We start from the raw sequence: 23428 nt of genomic DNA on the forward strand, positions 1-23428 counted from the left end.
TTTTCCTAAGAGTGGTTGCTTTTGTGCTCAGTATAAAAATGGTTGTCCAATTTAGACAATCCCATGTTCGAATAAAGCAAATGATTTTCACTGATACCAATAAAACAAATTTAAATCAATTTAATGCATGATAAGAAGAAGTCAATTGTTGCTGATGCTCATGGTTCTTGCTCCTAGAGAGGGATCCAGATTGGACCATATACCTCTTAAAGGGAACCTGTCACCCCCAAAATCGAAGGTGAGCTAAGCCCTCCGGCATCAGGGGCTTATCTACAGCATTCTGGAATGCTGTAGATAAACCCCGGATGTAACCTGAAAGATGAGAAAAAGAGGTTAGATTATACTCACCTGGGTGGGCGGTCCGATCGGATGGGCGTCGCGGTCCGGTCCAGGGCCTCCCATCTTCTTACGATGACGTCCTCTTCTTGTCTTCACACTGCAGCTCCGGCACAGGCGTACTTTGTCTGCCCTGTTGAGGGCAGAGCAAAGTACTGTAGTGCACAGGCACCGGGCCTCTCTGACCTTTTCCAGCGCCTGCGCTCTGCAGTACTTTGCTCTGCCCTCAACAGGGCAGACAAAGTATGCCTTCGCCAAAGCCGTAGCTTGAAGACAAGAAGAGGACGTCATCGTAAGAAGATGGGAGGCCCTGGACTGGACCGCAACGCCCATCGGATCGGACCGCCCGCCCAGGTGAGTATAATCTAACCTCTCTTTCTCATCTTTCAGGTTACATCGGGGGCTTATCTATAGCATTCCAGAATGCTGTAGATAAGACCCTGAAGCCGGTGGGCTTAGCTCACCTTTGATTTTGGGGGTGACAGGTTCCCTTTAAGCAGATATGGAGAGATTGCTTGTCTGAAATATTAGGTTTTGCATGACTAGGTGTCAGTGTATGACTGAGGTGCCAAGGGCCCACCAGTAACATTTACTCTGGGAGCTCTCTATTCAGCTATATGAAATATTATATTGCCTTTGTTAAGACATACTGTATGCCTATGTTTCTATATAATAATTAGCTAGGTAGCTTGTTAAATGATTGATAAAATGTAGTGAATCAACTGTATTATGACCACTACTAGTCACATAGAGCGGTGCACAGGAGCCTACCTGGGGATTTACCTGTTCTCCTGTGGGCCAATCTAAGCCTGCTTGGAGTAGCGGAGCATTTGATGGTTTGTATAAAGTATAAAAGTGAAAAAAATTGCTGGAAGGTAAATGCTTTTTTTCACTCCAGAAAGTAAACTTTAATAAAGTGCACATGAGTTATTACCAGTTTATATCATTTTTTATCATTTCCAAACACTGTCAAAACCCATATGCTTTTTACAGGGAGTTTAATTATGAAGCCTAGGAAGCTGAACTATAGAAGATGTGTCAGACAGAAGTTAAATGTCAATGTTGATAGTTTACATTAAACAAAAAGTCAAATGCCACAACTGTGCAATCCTTATTGAATTCTCCATGGATGGTTGGAGACTAGATACATAGCCAGTTGTGTGCAAACAGTATGAGAACTTTTAAAGGGAGATAAACACTCCTTGTGCAATTTTATGCAATGATCATGTCAGCAGGTGTAGATGCAATTATTTCACGTGATTATAATACTCATACATCCTTTCTTCGACCTTTACAAGTTTATCTGTTATTTATTCTAGAAGTATATGTATACATTGAACACTGGGGTAATCATGTCAATAGTGTGCGTAACGACACATTCTGACACTGTCCAATCAGAGTTAACAGTGTAGTAAATATACAGTAGTTTAAGACCTTTTGGTCGAAATGCGCTGGTTTTGTTGACTGAGCTGTTCTTTCTACATTTATGTCCCTGAAATAAACTTGAAGATTTTAGTCCACTTGCGGAGTGTTGGACATCCGCTTACCGCCATTGTAGTATTGGGACATCCCCAATTGACAGAGGGGATGGTCATTCCCAGGTGTAACCCTATTCATACACTTCCAAGAGAATTAGCACAACCCATTGGTCTAAAAAAGTATGTTTCAATATTATTTCATGGGAAATACATGTAAATGTTGTACGAGACATGTGAAGCCAGTGGACAGGTCCTCTGTAACATTACGATAAGTAACTGATGTGCACATTTTTATGTAGCCCCTGCGTAAAAGAAATGGCCAGATGGATCTAATTTAGAAGTTACATGTTTAAATTCCAGTGCTTCCAATCCATCTGTATGTACAAAAGGTTAGTGCCCGTAATGAACTATTTATTAGATTTACATTAGAGCCGTCTGTTTACTTAACTGCCATCTGCAGGTCACTGATTTACACAGGCAAGGAATAACCTTTTCACCCACTACTGGCATCCATATTTTAGCTAAGTAATACCTTCTCAGATTTAAAGATTCCAGTCATTAGGAACATATGGTTTTGGGATCAATGAAACTTAATATCCTTTCTAGTCTGGGCTGCTGATGGTTTACTGGTACATGCAATATTACCATTTACCCATTATACATATGATACGGACGATCTGGTTGCACAGTTTATTCAGACCCTTAACTGACAACATCGTCATTGATAATATATCCATTTTCTACATGACTCTGTCATTGAGCAAGTCTTCCAGATAATGCAATGATGCATTTGTATGGGAAATCAGTGATTTTGATGGAAGATTGTGGAAAGGTTACAGTTTGTAAATATTCATTATACACAAGAACACATATGTAATATTTATGCTGTAGCCCCACAAAGGAAGATTTTAAAGATTTCTTTTCTGTTGAATTAGGTTTGCATAGAGGATCCTCTTAAGCCTCGTTCCCCCAGACAGATATATATTTTCCTTTAAGACATGTGCAGGAAAGTGAATATCTAGAATGCAGGGCAATAAATCCATAGAACTTGCATGTTTTTGTTCAGTATCTGGGACACAATGACTATGATATAAAGTATATAGAATAGTAAGATGGAGTAGAATATATACTAATGGGGTCCTCTTTAATTGAATGTGCTCTCTTATACAACAAGATAGGTGGTACACGCACTACTGATCTATTGTTAAATGAAACCTATATATGGGACTTATATTCCCAATATTCAGTGATACCAATTTATGGAACATACAGATGTGTCCAGTCTTACTATTCATCTTGTCTTGACTCATCTCAAGATGTGTGTGGCCACCCAGTGGCCGTGTTGTCAGTCGCGACAATATATTACTACCGTATTTATTTTTAGAGCACCATACAAGATACAAATTAAAACTAATGTGAACAAACTAACAATGACTGACTGGTACAGAAAGGAGTGGGCCTTGCCCTTAAATTATATAGGACAATGGGAATATTGCATTTGTATAGTAATAAATTGAAGTTCTTAGCAAAAGGAAGGTAAGGGTGGACATGAGTTTATTCCTGGTTTGCTGAGTGCATCGTAATTCAGCTCACTCTGCAGTACATGGAGGTAGAAAACAGGAACACTATCCCTTTAAATCTCCTGCTAGTTTATAAGATAGATGGCATAAACCAACATGAATGGAAAAAGAAACACAGCCTTTGGGCAAAATAGGTGAACAAAAAAACAAAACTCTGTAACACAGTCCTTGCATTTGCGGGGAGCTGCAGCTGCCCACTCTGGAACAACACAGGGATAGCACAAGTTCAGTCTTTCCTCCTCAGGACACAAACTGCTGGAGTTCCTCTCTCCAGCCCTACAGAACCATGACTGCCTCTGGAGGCTAGCTATTTAAGCCCCAGACCATACCCTGGAGTGGAAACAAGATGGACAGACTTTCACCCACTGTACGGTTGTCCACAAAAAACCCAGCCCTTTTAATGGATTGGCGGTTGACCACTCATAGCACTTACTGTGCTGGAGGAAAATGTATGGGTTTCACATCACTGAAGCCATTAAGTGCAAGTGAAACATATCTCCGCTCCAGTACTTTACCAGTGATTTTGTCACAAGTGATAAACTTTTATGGAAGGACTTACAGCATAATCTGCTATCAAAATTGTGTCTTTAAAACCTTGGGTTTACAGTATTTTTCGGCCATGTAGAGTGGTACCTCTATATCGGACTATATGTCCCTGGTATGTATATTTGTCTTGTAATATATTATTGGTATCTAGCATTGGTACATCTATATGAGACATACACTATGTTTTTGGCATGCCTATTTGTCATTCATTATGTCCCCGGTATGTAGAGTTGACAATTCTCAATGGGACATGCAGCATGTTCCTGGTATATAGAATAATACCTATATAAGGTACATCCAGTGTGTTTTATTGTCATATGCAAAATAGCTCTCAACCATCCTGGATTCAGCAGGTCTGTCTCTGGCATGACAAGGTTTTGTCCAAACTTCCAATTCTCACCTCTCTCCAATGTTACTCCTCATCTTCGGGGGTGGGAACACCATATCTCTGCACTGCAAATGTAGGACAATTTGGTAATCTAGAGCTGTATTTTAGGCAGTGAACCCAGATGCAGATTATACAGGTCCATAGAGAAACATCTGTACATAACACTGTATTTCTATGTACCTGTATTCTAAAGCTGAAGAAAAAAAAGTTTTTTGTTCCTATAAAACTACTAAAAATAATGAAAAACAATGTGTGAATCTCAAAAAGGCTCAATCCCAAAACCTACAACATTGTAGCCAGGAGGCACAGGTTCCATTAAAATCTCTGGGAGAATTTTCTATACTTGATCTGTTTTGCAACCCCACAGGCAGATTATACTGGTACATAGAGATACATTGTACGCAGCAGTGTATTTCTATGACCCTGTGTTCTAGAGCGATAATAAAAGAGATTTTTTTTCTTACTATAAGATTACTAAATGAAAATAATGAAAACTAATGAAAAACAATTACAATGTAATTTTTACTGTGCTTTTCAAAAAATAATAAAGATCATAAATCAGCAAATTACATGGACATATTTATTATCCCTGTAATTTTAATGACTTGCAGAATACAACAATCAGATTATTTACAGTAATTGGCAAATGGTGTAAAAAATGTTGTGATTGATATTTTTTGTCTATTTTTCGACACTTAGCAAAAATACACATTTTTTCTGCTGTGTTTTTACTGCACATTCTCTTTAGCTGTCCACACCACATGATGCAATAACGATCTTCTCTTATTATTGTATTTGTTCCTTTATGTGTTTTCCCCCATATTTGCAACATTTGTGCTGCAGATGTGAACCTGGGTTTTAATACTACAGAAAAGCTTTGATTCGGAGCTAAAAAATTCAATGGCAGTTTTTTTCCCTTGGGTTTTTTTACAGGCTCGACATAGAAGCCTACAGTCTCATGTAAAAGTTTTGGCTCTCTTGGTCAAGATTACTGTTATTGTGAACAGTTAAGCAGGTGGAAAATGAAATGATCTCTAAAAGGGCTAAAGTTAAAGATGACACATAGTATTTTAGGCAAAAAAAATATATGTTTATTGTAATTTTTTTGCACCTTAAAATTTACAAAAATTTGCATGGGCCTTTGCAAAAGTTTGGAAACCTTGGAGATTTGTGTGCTCAGTCCAAGGTTTCAGACCTTAATTAGCCTGTTAGGGTCATGGCTTGTTCACTATCATTGTTAGTAAAGACCAGGTGATGCAAATTTCCCAGCTTTATAAAAATCCAGCCTCCTATAACCTTGTGCCAAAGACAGCTGCTGCCTAGCACTCTGAAAATGAAAATACAGAAGGCTATAAGGAGATAAAATAGCAGGGCATGCAAGATGACCCAGGAGTCTCACAGAAATGGAAGAATTTCCCAAGGAAGAATGGATGAAAATCCATCAAACAAGAATTGAAAAACTCCTGGCTGGCTATAAAAATTGTTTACAAGCTGTGATACTTGCAAAAAGGGGGTGCTACTAGGTACCAAACTTTTGCATTGGTCCATCTTCCTTTTTGTAATTTTTAAAATGTAAAGAATGACACTATTTTCTTTCCCCCCCCCCCCCTAAAATACAAAGGAAATGTGTCATTTTTAACTTTAGGCCTTTTAGAGAGCATTTCATCTTCAAGTTGCTTAACTGTTCACAATGACAGTAATTTTGACCAGGGGTGCACAAACTTTTACATGCCACTGTAAAAAAAAAAACACTAAAACCGCACAGTTCAGCAGCATCTTTACAGGCACCAGGAGCGTTTTCATGAAATCACATCCACTTTGCATGGACGTTAAGACTGTGCTCATGTGTAGAATAAATGCTGTGTATTATCTGCTGTTTAACTGTCCAAGCAAAGTGGATCAGATTTCGTGACTACTGTGCTCACTGTAAGTCTGAAGATGGCGCTGAAATATGCGGTTTTGGTATTTTTTTCTCTACAGGCTTCTATGTGGAACCTAAAAAACATGTAAAAAACTGCAGTTACTTTTTTAAGTGCAAAATCAAAACTTTTCTGGACTATAAAAAACAAGAACGCTGCTTCACACCTGCACCAAAAACACGTAAAATAAGGGAGAAAAGGCATAAAAAATGCAACAATAATTCAATTACCAGAGAATATTGTTATATTATGTAGCTTGGTGTGGCCATCAGCAGAAAACAAAATACATAATATTTACAATACTGTATGTGTGAACACGACCTTACAGACTTAAAACAACCAGATGTCATATAGTGAAGCTGTATAAAAATGGTACAACTGTGAAGGAATGAACAAAAATAAATCCAGAGGTCCCAACTATAGATGAGCAAGATGCACAGGTGACGTCGCGCCAGCCCTGAACAGTCAAAAGCAGAGTCGGGGAAGCTGGAAGGTAAAAGATTCACAGGTCTCCTGTCCAAATGCCAGGTGCCACTGACCTGGATGCTGTGCAGGATTCCTGTGAATCAATCCGCTCACCTCTAGTCCCAAATGTCTGGGGTTTTAGTCTACGTCCTGCAGTCTTTGTCGTCTCCTGAATTTCCCTCACTGCCACCACCCCTCTGACATCTTCTCCTGCCAGAGTAGAAAGAAATGGTAAATGGGCATGGATTGGGGTGTGATCCAGGGTGTTGCCAAAATTTGCTTTGGTCATCACATAATTTGTCTCTCTTCATAGTCTTCAAAAGTTAGAAGGTATGATATACAATGTTACTGGTATGTATATTTGTCATACATTATGTTCCCGTTATCTAGCATGAATATTTCTATATGGGACATATAGTATGTTCATGGTTTCTGGGAAATATATGGGTCATACAGCATGTTCCCGGTATGCAGAGTGATACCTCCATATTGCATACACAGCCTGTTCCTGGTATTATTATTATTATTATTTATTTATATAGCACCATTGATTCCATGGTGCTGTACATGAGAAGGGGTTACATACAAGTTACAAATATCACATACAGTAAACAAACAAACAATGACGGACTGATACAGAGGGGCGAGGACCCAGCCCTTCCAGGCTTACATTCTGCAGGATTATGGGGAAGGAGACAGTAGGTTGAGGGTTGCAGGAGCTCCGGTGTTGGTGAGTGATACCTCCATATTGCATATACAGCCTGTTCCTGGTATGCAGAGTGATACCTCCATATTGCATATACAGCCTGTTCCCGGTATGCAGAGTGATACCTCCATATTGCATATACAGCCTGTTCCTGGTATGCAGAGTGATACCTCCATATTGCATATACAGCCTGTACCTGGTATGCAGAGTGATACCTCCATATTGCATATACAGCCTGTACCTGGTATGCAGTCATACCTCCCTATTGCACATACAACATGTTACTAATATGCAGAGGGATGCCTCCATATTGCATATACAGCCTGTTCCTGGTATGCAGAGTGATACCTCCATATTGCATATACAGCCTGTACCTGGTATGCAGAGTCATACCTCCCTATTGCACATACAACATGTTACTAGTATGCAGAGTGATGCCTCCATATTGCATATACAGCCTGTTCCTGGTATGCAGAGTGATGCCTCCATATTGCATATACAGCCTGTTCCTGGTATGCAGAGTGATACCTCCATATTGCACATACAACATGTTACTAGTATGCAGAGTGATACCTCCATATTGCATATACAGTCTGTTCCTGGTATGCAGAGTCATACCTACATATTGCATATACAGCCTGTTCCTGGTATGCAGAGTGATGCCTCCATATTGCATATACAGCCTGTTCCTGGTATGCAGAGTGATACCTCCATATTGCACATACAACATGTTACTAGTATGCAGAGTGATACCTCCATATTGCATATACAGCCTGTTCCTGGTATGCAGAGTGATGCCTCCATATTGCATATACAGCCTGTTCCTGGTATGCAGAGTGATACCTCCATATTGCACATACAACATGTTACTAGTATGCAGAGTGATACCTCAATATTGCATATACAGCCTATTCCTGGTATGCAGAGTGATGCCTCCATATTGCATATACAGCCTGTTCCTGGTATGCAGAGTGATGCCTCCATATTGCATATACAGCCTGTTCCTGGTATGCAGAGTGATACCTCCCTATTGCACATACAACATGTTACTAGTATGCAGAGTGATACCTCCATATTGCATATACAGCCTGTTCATGGTATGCAGAGTGATACCTCCATATTGCATATACAGCCTGTTCCTGGTATGCAGAGTCATACCTACATATTGCATATACAGCCTGTTCCTGGTATGCAGAGTGATGCCTCCATATTGCATATACAGCCTGTACCTGGTATGCAGAGTCATACCTCCCTATTGCACATACAACATGTTACTAGTATGCAGAGTGATGCCTCCATATTGCATATACAGCCTGTTCCTGGTATGCAGAGTGATACCTCCATATTGCACATACAACATGTTACTAGTATGCAGAGTGATGCCTCCATATTGCATATACAGCCTGTTCCTGGTATGCAGAGTTATACCTCCCTATTGCCCATACAACATGTTACTAATATGCAGAGTGATACCTCCATATTGCACATACAACATGTTACCAGTATGCAGAGTGATACCTCCATATTGCATATACAGCCTGTTCCTTGTATGCAGAGTGATGCCTCCATATTGCATATACAGCCTGTTCCTGGTATGCAGAGTGATACCTCCATATTGCACATACAACATGTTACTAGTATGCAGAGTGATACATCCATATTGCATATACAGCCTGTTCCTGGTATGCAGAGTGATGCCTCCATATTGCATATACAGCCTGTTCCTGGTATGCAGAGTCATACCTCCCTATTGCACATACAACATGTTACTAGTATGCAGAGTGATATCTCCATATTGCATATACAGCCTGTTCATGGTATGCAGAGTCATACCTACATATTGCATATACAGCCTGTTCATGGTATGCAGAGTCATACCTACATATTGCATATACAGCCTGTTCCTGGTATGCAATGTCATACCTCCCTATTGCACATACAACATGTTACTAGTATGCAGAGTGATACCTCCAGATTGCAGATACAACATGTTCCTGGTATGCAAAGTGATACCTCCATATTGCACATACAACATGTTACTAGTATGCAGAGTGATGCCTCCATATTGCATATACAGCCTGTTCCTGGTATGCAGAGTTATACCTCCCTATTGCCCATACAACATGTTACTAATATGCAGAGTGATGCCTCCATATTGCATATACAGTCTGTTCCTGGTATGCAGAGTGATGCCTCCATATTGCATATACAGAGTGTTCCTGGTATGCAGAGTGATACCTCTCTATTGCACATTATTATTATTATTATTTATTTATATAGCACCATTAATTCCATGGTGCTGTACATGAGAAAGGGGTTACATACAGGGTTATAGATATCGTTTACAGTAAACAGGTATACAGTGACAGACTGGTACAGAATGAGAGGACCGTGTCCTTGCGGACTTACATTCTATGGGATAGTGGAGAAGAGACAGAAGGTAGGGGTGAGGCGGCGGCTCTGGTGGCGGTGAGGCGACGGCTCTGGTGGCGGTGAGGCAGCGGCTCTGGCAGCGGTGGCTTGGTTATTGGGTTATTGTAGGCTGTATGCTTTCCTGAAGAGATGGGTTTTCAGGTTCCGTCTGAAGGATCTGAGGGTGGTGGATAATCGGACGTGTTGAGGCATGGAATTCCAGAGGATGGGGGATATTCGGGAGAAATCTTGGAGGCGGTTGTGTGAGGAACGAATAAGTGTGGAGGCGAGTAGGAGGTCTTGTGTTATGTAGGCAATCCAGTGACACAGTGTGCCAGCAATCAGAGCACATACAGTGATCTGACAATAACCCAAAAACAATAGAACGAGCTCTGAGACGTGGAATCTCTGTAGACCGCAATACCTGAACCTATCCTAAACACAACTAAAGGCAGCTGTGGATTGCGCCTGTCACTACCTATGCAACTCGGCACAGCCTGAGGAGCTGACTAGCCTGAAGATAGAAAAACAAGCCTGACTTGCCTCAGAGAAATACCCCAAAGGAAAAGGCAGCCCCCCACATATAATGACTGTTAGCAAGATGAAAAGACAAACGTAGGGATGAAATAGATTCAGCAAAGTGAGGCCCGATATTCTAGATAGAGCGAGGATAGCAAAGAGAACTTTGCAGTCTACAAAAAACCCTAAAGCAAAAACCACGCAAAGGGGGCAAAAAGACCCACCGTGCCGAACTAACGGCACGGCGGTACACCCTTTGCGTCTCAGAGCTTCCAGCAAAACGAATAGACAAGCTGGACAGAAAAAATAGCAACAAAAGCAAAGAAGCACTTATCTAAGCAGAGCAGCAGGCCACAGGAAAGATCCAGAAGCTCAGGTCCAACACTGGAACATTGACAAGGAGCAAGGAAGACAGAATCAGGTGGAGTTAAATAACAAAGCAGCCAACGAGCTCACCAGAACACCTGAGGGAGGAAGCTCAGAAGCTGCAGTACCACTTGTGACCACAGGAGTGAATTCAGCCACAGAATTCACAACAGTCTTGGAAGGATCCAAGATTACATGAGGGAAGATATTGGGAGACTAGTTCAGAGACATAGGGAGGGGACAGGTTGTGAATGGCTTTGTAGATCAGTGTAAGTAATTTGAACTGGATTCGTTGGGGAATTGGGAGCCAGTGGATGGATTTGCAGAGGGGAGATGCAGGGGAGTAGCGAGGAGAGAGGTGGATTAGCCGGGCAGCAGAGTTGAGGACAGACTTGAGTGGTGCAAGAGAGTTAGCTGGGAGGCCACAGAGGAGGGTTTTGCAGTAATCGAGGCGGGAGATGATGAGAGCATGCACAAGAGTTTTGGTATATTGTGGGCTGAGGAAGGAATGGATTCTGGCAATATTTTTGAGTTGGAGGTGACAGGAGGTGGCAAGAGCTTGGACGTGAGGTTTGAAGGACAGGGCAAGTCAAGAGTTACCCCGAGGCAGCGGATTTCAGGTGCGGGAGAGAGCGTGATGCGGTTTACCACAATAGATAGATCAGGTAGGGGGGATACGTGAGGTGGGGGAAAGATGATGAATTCGGTTTTGTCTACATTGAGTTTAAGGAAGCGAGAGGTGAAGAAGGAGGATATGGCTGACAGACACTTCGGGATTCTGGACAGCAGGGAGGTGACATCTGGGCTAGAGAGGTAGATCTGAGTGTCGTCTGCATACAGGTGGTACTGGAAGCCATGGGACTTTATGAGTTGTCCTAGGCCAAGGGTATAGATGGAAATAGGGGCCCTAGGACAGAGCCTTGAGGGACTCCAACAGAGAGAGGGCGGGATGAGGAGGTAGTGTGGGAGTGGGAAACGCTAAATGTGCAGTTGGATAGGTATCAGGCAATCCAGGATAGGGCAAGGTCTTGATGCCAAGGGAAGAGAGAATCTGTAGCAGTAGGCAGTATGTAGTAGGTAGTAACATGCAACATGTTACTAATATGCAGAGTGATACCTCCATATTGCATATACAGCATGTTCCTGGTATGCAGAGTGATACCTCCATATTGCATATACAGCCTGTTACCTGGTATGCAGAGTGATACCTCCCTATTGCACATACAACGTTACTAATATGCAGAGTGATGCCTCCATATTGCATATACAGCCTGTTCCTGGTATGCAGAGTGATACCTCCATATTGCATATACAGCCTGTTCCTGGTATGCAGAGTGATACCTCCCTATTGCACATACAACATGTTACTAATATGCAGAGTGATACCTCCATATTGCATATACAGCATGTTCCTAGTATACCTCCATATTGGACTTATAGTCCTGCTAAATTGTGGAATAGCATTTTCAGTAATGCTGAAGGAGTCTCCCTAGGGGTTAAAAGTGTCTAGAGAGGTATTTCATGGCATGTGGCTGACCTCCTATTAAATAAATATAAGCATCTTCTGCGGCAGACACATTGTTCACACATTCAAATTACTCCTAGGTTAATTCTATTACATGCTCAATGAACAGAAATGTTCAATACATTTTTTTCTGTTTTAATGGACTATAGTCGTGGAGTGTCGGTGCTCTGGAGGATGAAATCATATTTTTAATCGTACACAATAGTTGGTGATCAGTAAGGGAAAAGAAAACTTTTAAAGCCCATGATAAAGGGAGCTAATTATGTCATCAGACTGAAGTAGTCTGAACTGCACAAGCAATATGCGGCAATTATTGAAGAAAGAACCATGGTGAATAGCAGAATCTTATTTTTAGAATAAATTAATTTTAGTTTTTCTTCTACTTACAATAACGAATAATACATTTACAGAGAGTAGTAAATCACTGTACACTAATTGTATGGATTTCTGGGAGTTGCTCTTGTGCATCATTTAACTTTATTGAAAGAATTCAACCGTAAGAAAGTGGCTAGGAAAGATTGGTTAATAGAGATGAGTGAGCACTTAAATGCTGGATGCTTGTTACTCAAACCAAGCAATTCCCAATGCTCGGATGCTCGTTTCGAGTAACGAATATAATGGGAAATCCGAGCATTTTTCCAGCAGACCCTACAAAGAAGTCTGCGGGGGCAGGGAAAATTTTGAAATGGATGGAAAAAAGTGCTGAATGGAAGGAGAACAGCATGGGGAAGAACCCTGGAACCCTCTCTGACTCCCAGATCGCTGCTGAGAGCAATGGTGTCACACTTTTACTCCACTTTAAGGACCAACAATAAAGCATTCAAAATCAACGAGAAATTGGAGTTTACAGGGAAAAGGATGAAAAGAGAAGCATTTTTTCCTGTATAATGACTTTAATATGCAGAAAAAATTGAAAACAATTTAAAGAAAAAAATAATTTAAGCAAACCAAAATTGAAGTTTGTATTAAAACTTTGGATATTTCAGTATTATTTATGAAGGAAGCAAAAATTTGATGCAAGAGGGACTCAGATACACACTATATGAGACATAAAGTAGGGCCTCATACACATTCTGTTAAAATGTAATGTCATCTAGTAATAATCTAGACTCATAAAAGCTATTCACTAAGTGCAAAAGCTGCCAAAAATTAGAAGCAGAGTCATCCATAGATCCTGGATGGCAAAAACGGGAGGGCCTTATTAAAATATTTTGAAAGTGTAGGTAATGTACTCCTATACACATAAAAGCTTTATACAAAGTGCAAAGCCAGGAAAAAATATAAGTAGGGTCATCCAGTCATCCATAGACCCTTGCAGGCAACAACTGGTGGGCCTCATTAAAATATTGAAGATTAAAAACACTTTATGTGCTGCAGTCATCTGGTGTTGTGGCAAAGTCGTGGCTAATCTAGACTTTATTCTTTTGTATCAGAGTGAGCCTGTCAGCATTTTCTGCTGACAGTCTAAATCTCGTATCTGTTATGACCTCTCCTGGAGGCACTAAAAACCCGCTCAGACAAGACACTAGCAGCAGGACAGCACAACACCTCCAAGACATAGAGGGACAACTCATGCCATTTGTCCAACTTTCAGACTGAATAGCTGAATGTCGCAGAGAAATTAAGGAGTACACTAGTTTTGTCAGCCAGGTATTGTTTGACTATCTTTAAAATCTTTTCCCTACTTGACAGAAATACCCAGTCATCAGGGCCTAGATGTTGGAAGGGTATAATTAAATTGGGGAACACCTAACTCTTTAATGGAGAAATTATGCTGTGTCAATGCTCAGCAGAAAAGTTCTACCTCTGGTCAACCTTCTGCCCCTTGCTGCCGATTTCAGTGGTGCCAATTCCTCCCTATCAGCTCTGCTGGCCTTGCTCTGCATGCTAGCTTCACAAGTTGTGTCAGTGACTACATCATCCACCACCTTCTCTTCCACCGCCACACTGTGATCCTCCTGGAGTGGTGACTTAACAACAACCTGACTTGACAGCAACAGTGTCTCATCATCATCATCTACCTCCTTAGACAAAATTTGCCATTCCCCACTGAAGGAGATAGCAGAAGAAATTGTTTAACCACTCTCCATAATCTTTGAAAATTCTTCAAGAACAGGAGAAGTCCCAGAAGACTGAAGAAAAGCAAATGTTGATCCTATCTTCAAAAGGGGAAGAAGGTGGACCCAGGAAACTATAGGCCGATGAGTCTGACGTCTATACCAGGAAAGATCCTTGAACAAATTATTAAACAACATGTATGTAAGTACCTGGATAAGAGTGATTAAACAGAGTCAGCATGGGTTTGAAACTAATAAGTCATGTCAGACTAACTTAATTTCCTTCTATGACAGAATCACTGCCTGTGTGGATCAGGGAAATGCTGTAGATATAGTATATCTTGACTTCAGCAAATCATTTGACAAAGTATCTCACACAATCCTTATTGAAAAAAATGGCTAAGTATGGAATGGACAAGGCAACTGTTAGGTGGATTCATAATTGGCTTAGTGATCTCACCCAAAGAGTGGTCATAAATGGCTGCACATCCAGTTGGAAGAATGTCTCAAGTGGGGTACCACAGAGCTCTGTCCTGGGCCCTGTATTCTTCAACATCTTTATCAATGATTTATATGAAGGAATTGAGGGTAAACTGATTACATTTGCTGATGACACAAAGCTAGGAGGGATACCTAATACTAGAGAAGAGAGAGAGGATTCAAAAAGATATAAATAAACTGGAGCAGTGGGCAGCAACTATCAGAATGGTTTTTAACAGGGAAAAATGCAAAGTTCTACATCCAGGCAATAAAAATGAAAAAAACATATACAGAATGGAAGGAATAGGGCTAAGTAACAGCACATGTGAAAAAGACTTGGGTATACTAATAGATCACCATGTGTGTAAATGGGTTAGTAACTGGCTTAGTGATAGAAAGCAGAGGGTGGTTATAAATGGTATAGTCTCTAACTGGGTCGCTGTGACCAGTGGGGTACCGCAGGGGTCGGTATTGGGACCTGTTCTCTTCAACATATTCATTAATGATCTGGTAGAAGGTTTACACAGTAAAATATCGATATTTGCAGATGATACAAAACTATGTAAAGCAGTTAATACAAGAGAAGATAGTATTCTGCTACAGATGGATCTGGATAAGTTGGAAACTTGGGCTGAAAGGTGGCAGATGAGGTTTAACAATGATAAATGTAAGGTTATACACATGGGAAGAGGGAATCAATATCACCATTACACACTGAACGGGAAACCACTGGGTAAATCTGACAGGGAGAAGGACTTGGGGATCCTAGTTAATGATAAACTTACCTGGAGCAGCCAGTGCCAGGCAGCAGCTGCCAAGGCAAACAGGATCATGGGGTGCATTAAAAGAGGTCTGGATACACATGATGAGAGCATTATACTGCCTCTGTACAAATCCCTAGTTAGACCGCACATGGAGTACTGTGTCCAGTTTTGGGCACCGGTGCTCAGGAAGGATATAATGGAACTAGAGAGAGTACAAAGGAGGGCAACAAAATTAATAAAGGGGATGGGAGAACTACAATACCCAGATAGATTAGCGAAATTAGGATTATTTAGTCTAGAAAAAAGACGACTGAGGGGCGATCTAATAACCATGTATAAGTATATAAGGGGACAATACAAATATCTCGCTGAGGATCTGTTTATACCAAGGAAGGTGACGGGCACAAGGGGGCATTCTTTGCGTCTGGAGGAGAGAAGGTTTTTCCACCAACATAGAAGAGGATTCTTTACTGTTAGGGCAGTGAGAATCTGGAATTGCTTGCCTGAGGAGGTGGTGATGGCGAACTCAGTCGAGGGGTTCAAGAGAGGCCTGGATGTCTTCCTGGAGCAGAACAATATTGTATCATACAATTATTAGGTTCTGTAGAAGGACGTAGATCTGGGTATTTATTATAATGGAATATAGGCTGAACTGGATGGACAAATGTCTTTTTTCGGCCTTACTAACTATGTTACTATGTTACTATGTTACTATCACAGACTGAACGTGAGTCAACAGCGTGATGCAGCAGCAAAAATGGCAAATACAATTCTGGGATGTATTAACAGAAGCATACAATCTAGATCGTGTGAAGTCATAATTGCCCTCTACTCCTCTTTGGTCAGACCTCATCTGTAATACTGTGTCCAGTTTTGGGCACCACATTTTAAAAAAGACATCAACAAACAGGAGCAAGTTCAGAGAAGAGCGACCAGAATGATGACAGGTCTGCAAACCATGTCCTATGAAGAACGGTTACAGATCTGGGAATGTTTAGCTTGCAAAAAAGAAGACTGAGAGGAAACTTAATGGCAGTCTTCAAATACCTCAAGGGCTGTCACATTGTAGAAGGATCATCTTTATTCTCATTGTCACAAGGAAAGACTAGAAGAAATGGGATGAAACTGAATGGGAGGAGACACAGATAAGATATTAGAAAAAACTTGCAATGAGTGGAACAGGCTGCCACGAGAGTTGGAGAGTTCTCCTTCCATGGAAGTTTTCAAACAGAGGCTGGATAGACATCTGTCTGGGATGATTTAGTGACTCCTGTTTTGAGCAGGGGGTTGGACCAGATGACATCTGCTCTAACATTCTATGATTCTAAGATCTTCTTGTGACTGTGGGCTGCTCTAAGTTTTGTGCATCACTAAACAGCATCTCCTGCTATCCATCTTGAAACATGCAGGGTAAGAGGCCACAATAAAGAAATTATGCTGTAAAGAACTCCTCAGAATGTCCTAGTGCAGAACCATTGGTCTCATGGCACCTAACATGGTGGGAGTAATGGAGATCAGGGTGAGGATTAATTGATCCAGATTTTAGGCTTGTAAGATTGGACCATGTGGAAGACTGGGTGCTGCTGGCAAGCATGCCTAAAGCTTTATCTACTATCCAACTGACCACCTGCTCACACTGGTGTGGCTTCAGAATTGGTGTCCTGTGCCTCAAACTATATGTCGCGGATGGGCACGTTTCTTGTTATCCAGCAACAGACGTAGTCACACCTGCCCCATGTCCCCAGCATCTGCATGCACCATCATCAGCACTTCAACATCATCATCCCTTACTGCACACCTTAGGCATTTTGTAATTTCTATGTCTCTGGAAGCCATGTTTATTTTTAATTTAAAAAAAAATGGGCACCTGCAGCAGCAAAGCTTTTTTTGGATTGTAGTACCACCATAATGTAAAACAGAGCACGTAAAACTGTATGGATGACTAATTAAATCCAGAAACAGTTTTTGAATTTTGTTTGAGTTTTTTTGGGACACTATATTGTAACACTAACCTCGTTAAGCTCTATGGATGAATATTTGAATCCAGAAAAAAACTTAGAACAACTTTTTCTGAGTTTACATACCAAAATAATGTAATACTAACCACATTAATATCTATGGATGACTAATTGAATCCATTAAAAAAAATTTAACTTTTTTTATCTTTATATACCACCATAATGTAACACTAACCACATTCAACTCTATGGTTGACTAATTCAATCCAGAAAAATATTTCAACTTTATTTTTTCCAATTTTATATATACCACCGTAATGTAACACTAAGCACATTAAACTGTATGAATGACAATATAGTCATTTTTCTACTCAAAAATAAAGAATGTGGTCATGTGCAGTAGCTATAAATTTAACAATGGGCTGCAAAGCCCAAGAAGCTGTATTGTGCCACTCTCCCTGCTCCTGTAACTGTTACTAGGCTAAATGCATCAGCACCTGTATCAACACTAAAGGATTCTGATTAGTTAAGCTGTGCAGACACAGGCTTGGATAACTACTCTCTTACTCCAATCACAACTGTCTCTGAGCTGTGCAATGGGATCAGTCAGTGTGGCGGCTCACTGTCCTTTTGTAATCTTTGATGAGTTAATGCGGCCAACCAATCACATTAATGCCACTACCAAGATAGCTAAACGATTACAATGACTGGCAGGCAATTCCCATATGTTTATTGGTTGAGTAACAGGTGCCAAACATACGGGGTGAGGATTCGAGCTTCAAATCCAAGCACCAGACAATGCTCGTCCAGTGCCGAGCACATCCGAGCACACAGATACTCGAGTGATATATGAGTATTACTGAACACGTTCACTCATCCCTATTGGTTAACTAACAAATAAAAAAAAACACTCTGTCTTGCATGATTTTATGCTTCTGTGTTCTTGATCTGGGACTGCAGATTTAACAGGTTTTATGGCAGACCATATTCTAAAGTCTATTGTAAAGAATGGAATATGCATTTGTAGAAAGTGATTGGGACACATGTGCAGCAAGTCAGTGTCAGCATTACCAATAGTGATGAGCGAGTGTGCTCATTATTCGAGATTTCCGAGCATGCTTCGGTGTTCTCCGAGTATCTTGGGCATGCTCGTAGATTATGTTTGTGCCCCTGCAGCTGCATGATTTGCGACTGCTAGACAACCTGAACACATGCAGCAATTGCCTGATTGTTAGGAAATCCCCATGGGTATTCAGCCTGTATAGCAGCCGCAAATCATGCAGTTGCGGCGACACAAACGTTGGAAAGTTAGATGTGCCTGGGGATAAGGTCTACAAATCCATAATACCCAGAATATATATAGTTTCAAGACTCAGAGACATAGCCTGAAGCTTTTGGGCCACAGTGCAAAATCTATAAAAGGTCCCTTTATATACCATGAGCCTTTTAAAAACTTGGTGTCCATTTGTATGGCAGAGGGGCCTTTCACCTCCCTTAAACATTGGGAACCAGGTATCACTGCTACCTCCACATTCCTTACTGCCAAACACCTTTCAATGTTTTCATTTATGGGTTTCAATTCACAAGTGCTATAATAATTTATATACAATACAGTATAGTGAATAACTTATATGTGCACTTGGTATATGTACAGATGAGAAAAATTAAGTACACTCTCTTTGTATTTTTTCCTACAAGTACATAGTAGAAAACTTGACCTCAGAGGGTCTAAAACTTAGTAAAATATAATCTCAAATGAACCGTAACAAATGACAAATTTTACTGTCATTATTTATTTAACAAAAACTAGGCCAAAATGGGGAGTGTGTGAAAAATTAAATTCAACCCATAAATGAAAAGCTTGTACAACCACTATTACCAATAACCAATAACTTGAAGTATTCATTATTTGCATTACTTTATAGGTCTCATACATCTCTCTGGAGGAACAGCTCTTTTAATGTCCAGTCACAGCATTTCAGCTGGGTTGAGGGTTAAACTTTTACTGGGCCATTACAAAGCCCTGATTATTTTCTTTTTTAAGCCATTCTGATATATATTTGTTGATTTTACTTTTTGGAATCATTGTTTTGTTGCATAACCAAGTTTTGGCCAAGTTTAAGATTTTTGGCTAGGTGGCCAAATATTTGACATTGGAATACTTTGTTATACACAGGATTTGTGGATGACTCAATGACTGCATGGTACCCAGTTCCTACAGCTATGAAACAATCCCAAATCCCATGTTTGACAATTGGTGTGCGATGTTTATTCTGACGTGTTTAGTTTTTGCCAAATGAGGTGGAGGGTATTATGGCCAAATATCTCTACTTTGGTCTCGTCTGTCCAAAGAACATTGTTCCAGATGATTTGTGGTATGTTTAGATGCAATTTTGCAAACATTAGCAGGGCTGCCATGAACTTTTTACAAAGCAGAGGCTTTCTTCAGGCAACACTTCCAAACAAACCTGTTCAGACTTTTCTATTGTACTGTCATTAACATAAACATTTATCATGCTGAGGTCCTCAGTTTCTGGGCTGTAGCTCTTTTTTTTCAAATTTTTCCAAGCATTGCAGTTTGAATTTGCAATGATGAACTTCAAATGGTTTGGAAATAACTTTAAAAACCTGTCCCCAATTGCTGGCAGGGTCAACTGCTACTCATAGATCATTGCTTGCTGATGTACAGGGTGGGTGGGCTATTTATATGGATACACCTAAATAAAATGGGAATGGTTGGTGATATCAACTTCTTGTTTGTGGGACATTAGTATATGGGAGGGGGAAAACTTTTAAAGCTGGGTGGTGACCATGGTGGCCATTTTGAAGTCAGCCATTTTGGATCCAACTTTATTTTTTCATTGGGAAGAGGGTCATGTGACACATTAAAGTTATTTAGAATTTCACATGAAAAAACAATGGTGCGCTTAGTTTTAACGTAACTTTGTTCTTTAATCAGTTATTTCCAAGTTTATGACCACTTATAAAATGTGTTCAAAGTGCTGCCCATTGTGTTTGCTTGTCAATGCAACCCTCTTCTCGCACATTATGGGTGTCAGGTCTGAGCATTCCTACATGAACAGTTTCCTGGAAAGTGGATTGGTCATCATGGGCCAGTTGAATGGACACCAAGGTCTCCCGATCTGACCCCTCAGACTTTTATCTTTGGGGTCATCTGAAGGCAATTGTCTATGCTGTGAAGATACGAGATGTGCAGCATCTGAAACCAGGGATACTGGAAGCCTGTGCTAGCATTTCTTCTGCGGTGTTGCTATTAGTGTGTCAAGAGCGAGAGAAGAGGGTTGCGTTGACAATCCAACACAATGAGCAGCACTTAGAACACATTTTATAAGTGGTCATAAGCTTGTAAATAACTCATAAAAAATAAAGCTAAGTTAAAACCAAGCACACCATTGTTTTTCTTGTGAAATTCTCAATTAGTTTGACATGTCACATGACCCTCTTCCCATTGAAAAAATAAAGATGGATCCAAAATGGCTGACTTCAAAATGGCCGCCATGGTCATCACCCATCTTGAAATGTTTTCCCCCTCCCATATACTAATGTGTCACAAACAGGAAGTTGATATCACCAACCATTCCCATTTTATTTAGGGGTATCCATATAAATGGTCCCCACCCTTTAAATCTTCCTTGGCATTGTTTTAATACAGATCTGAATGCTTTAGAGTGGAAAACTGCGAAATCTTCTTCATTTATAGAGGTGCTCACACTTACTGATGACCAATTAATCAAGGGCATTTGATTCCCAGCACCTGGCTACTACTTACCGTCTTAATTGCTATAGAGGCAGTAAGGGTGTACTTAATCTCTCACAAACACAGCCATTGAATTTTGTCCTAATTTTTGTGTAGTTCATGCTCTTGTTCACCTTAGGTTGTATTTACCCAATTTTCACACTTTCTAAGCAACTACTGATGTGGCTGATGGACCAGGGTCCTGTGCATCTTTTTACTCTACTCTAATACATCTGAGTTTTCTGTTGAAAGGAAATAGTGAATGACTTGATAGAAAAACTGTGTGAGTTGTCTTTAATTACAGCAGCGGCTTTGCGTCAATGAGACTTGTTTTCATGTATTAAATTCTGCTCTACAGACAAGCATTTTACAAAGGGACATTGTAGAGGAGATATCAGTGAGGCTGTACAATAGCAATGCAAATGAGGGCATTATGAATTCAGACAAAAAAAGGAAAGCCACAAAAATGATGTTCTTTAAGCTCTTGTAAAAGAAGATATCTAGTCTGGATTCAATACGGTAAGTAAAGTATTTTTTTCTCTAATTCCAAAAACAAAAAGATAATTATATATCGCAAATATTAGCACTTTTCATATTAAAACATAAAATAGGATTAGGAAGAATTTGTATATTGAAAATGCAACTAAAAAAAAACATTTTTCACCATGAGAAAAATGCATTTGAACAAGTGAGAATGAATATAAGTAGTGTGTGCTGCACATGCTCGGACCGGCACAGATTCCAGCATGCTTCCAGTAACTAATTGCATTCTAGATTTATTCATATAAATCACTTGATAAACCGTGATATGAGCTTAATGGGATATTGTATATCACTCACTATTCTATTAAGGTTACTATTTAGTTTCATTCCACATGTCCATGACCTAAAAAAATCCATGTAGTACAGAGTTAATTGAAAGGGCTAATCAGGATTAGAATTGTTTTCTTTTTTGGCGTTTATTTTATTGGGCTTTTCACGCAGAATCTTCAAGCATTTGCTGCTTGCAGGTGTAGTAGAAGGAGTATGCTCTTGATTCCATTGAGCAGCTCAGACTTGCAGCATGGTAACACTGCGGGCCCGAAATGTCGGCTCTCCGATGCTGCAAGCAGAAGCAATGATCCGGCCAGTGTCACAGCAGCTTGTAAGCTACATTAAAGGGCTTGTAAGCTTTGTGCTTCTCGCCTAGGAGACAGGCCACTCATAATAGACTGCAGTGGTGGCAGGTAACCTAGGAAGCGAGAGGTAAACAATAGATTTTAAAATCCCTATGTTCTTGAGAGCGGAGAGGATTGTGTAATAACATGTAAATTGTGAAATTCCTCTGCATTCCCCTGAGAAAGCAATGTGCAAAACACATGTTGGGGCGCAGTCATCTAATGTGTGGTTTGCGTAACTATTTACTATACGATTGATCATGTTTAGAGGTACATAATTGCATAATCTCTTGATCTATATACATCTATGTTAGGAAAATTATAGCATCAGTTAAATAACTAATTAAGTCTGAACTACCTGACTGTCTCTATGCAAAGGACATAATGTCTGCCAACTCTTATTGCAGGGACACAGGACCATAGGGGGTTTCATGGAAGAATACTTAGAAGTGTCAATCGTGACACCTCATCTAGTGAGCCAAGCTTCAAATCGGGGGCAGATGGTGATTATAGCCAAGCTGAATATTACCTATGTACTGTATTGAGGGGGTAGCAGGAGACACAGGATATTTGAAATGCAAGGCCCTGCCCTAAATTAGCCGAGGGTCCAGTCACAAACAGCAATTTGTAAATAGTCCAATTCAGTCCAACCATATTTCGAGGACTCATCACCCTGTGTGATTGGTGGCAGTGTGTTGTGTGTCCGTCTTGTGTAGACTGTATTGGGGGTGTCATTTATGCTGACTTATAGCCTATAGCAGAAGTTGAGTGCTGGATTGAGTGAGAGGAGATAAGCAGGCACAACAACGTTACGTGCTGGGAAGTGTGAACGTGACAATCTGCTTCTTGGTTACATGATTATCTGTTATATTTTAGCACTTTCTTGCATGACTCATAATCTGGTGACTACATGATCTGTTATATTATAATACCCCTAACCCTATAGGTCCGCTTATTTGTTTGATATTTTCCTGACATTTGTATATTTTAATGTGATGTAATATGTATTTTAAGA

General features: G+C 40.3%; 1 protein-coding gene across 2 annotated transcripts in view; it reads right to left on the reverse strand.

Moving 5' to 3' along the window:
* UNC5C (unc-5 netrin receptor C) overlaps positions 1–23428 on the reverse strand; it is a 554596-nt gene that overhangs the window by 171555 nt on the left and 359613 nt on the right. The gene's annotated exons all lie outside the window — the stretch shown is intronic.

Source organism: Ranitomeya imitator, chromosome 1 (assembly GCF_032444005.1).
Source record: "Ranitomeya imitator isolate aRanImi1 chromosome 1, aRanImi1.pri, whole genome shotgun sequence".
Classification (NCBI taxonomy): Eukaryota; Metazoa; Chordata; class Amphibia; order Anura; family Dendrobatidae; genus Ranitomeya; species Ranitomeya imitator.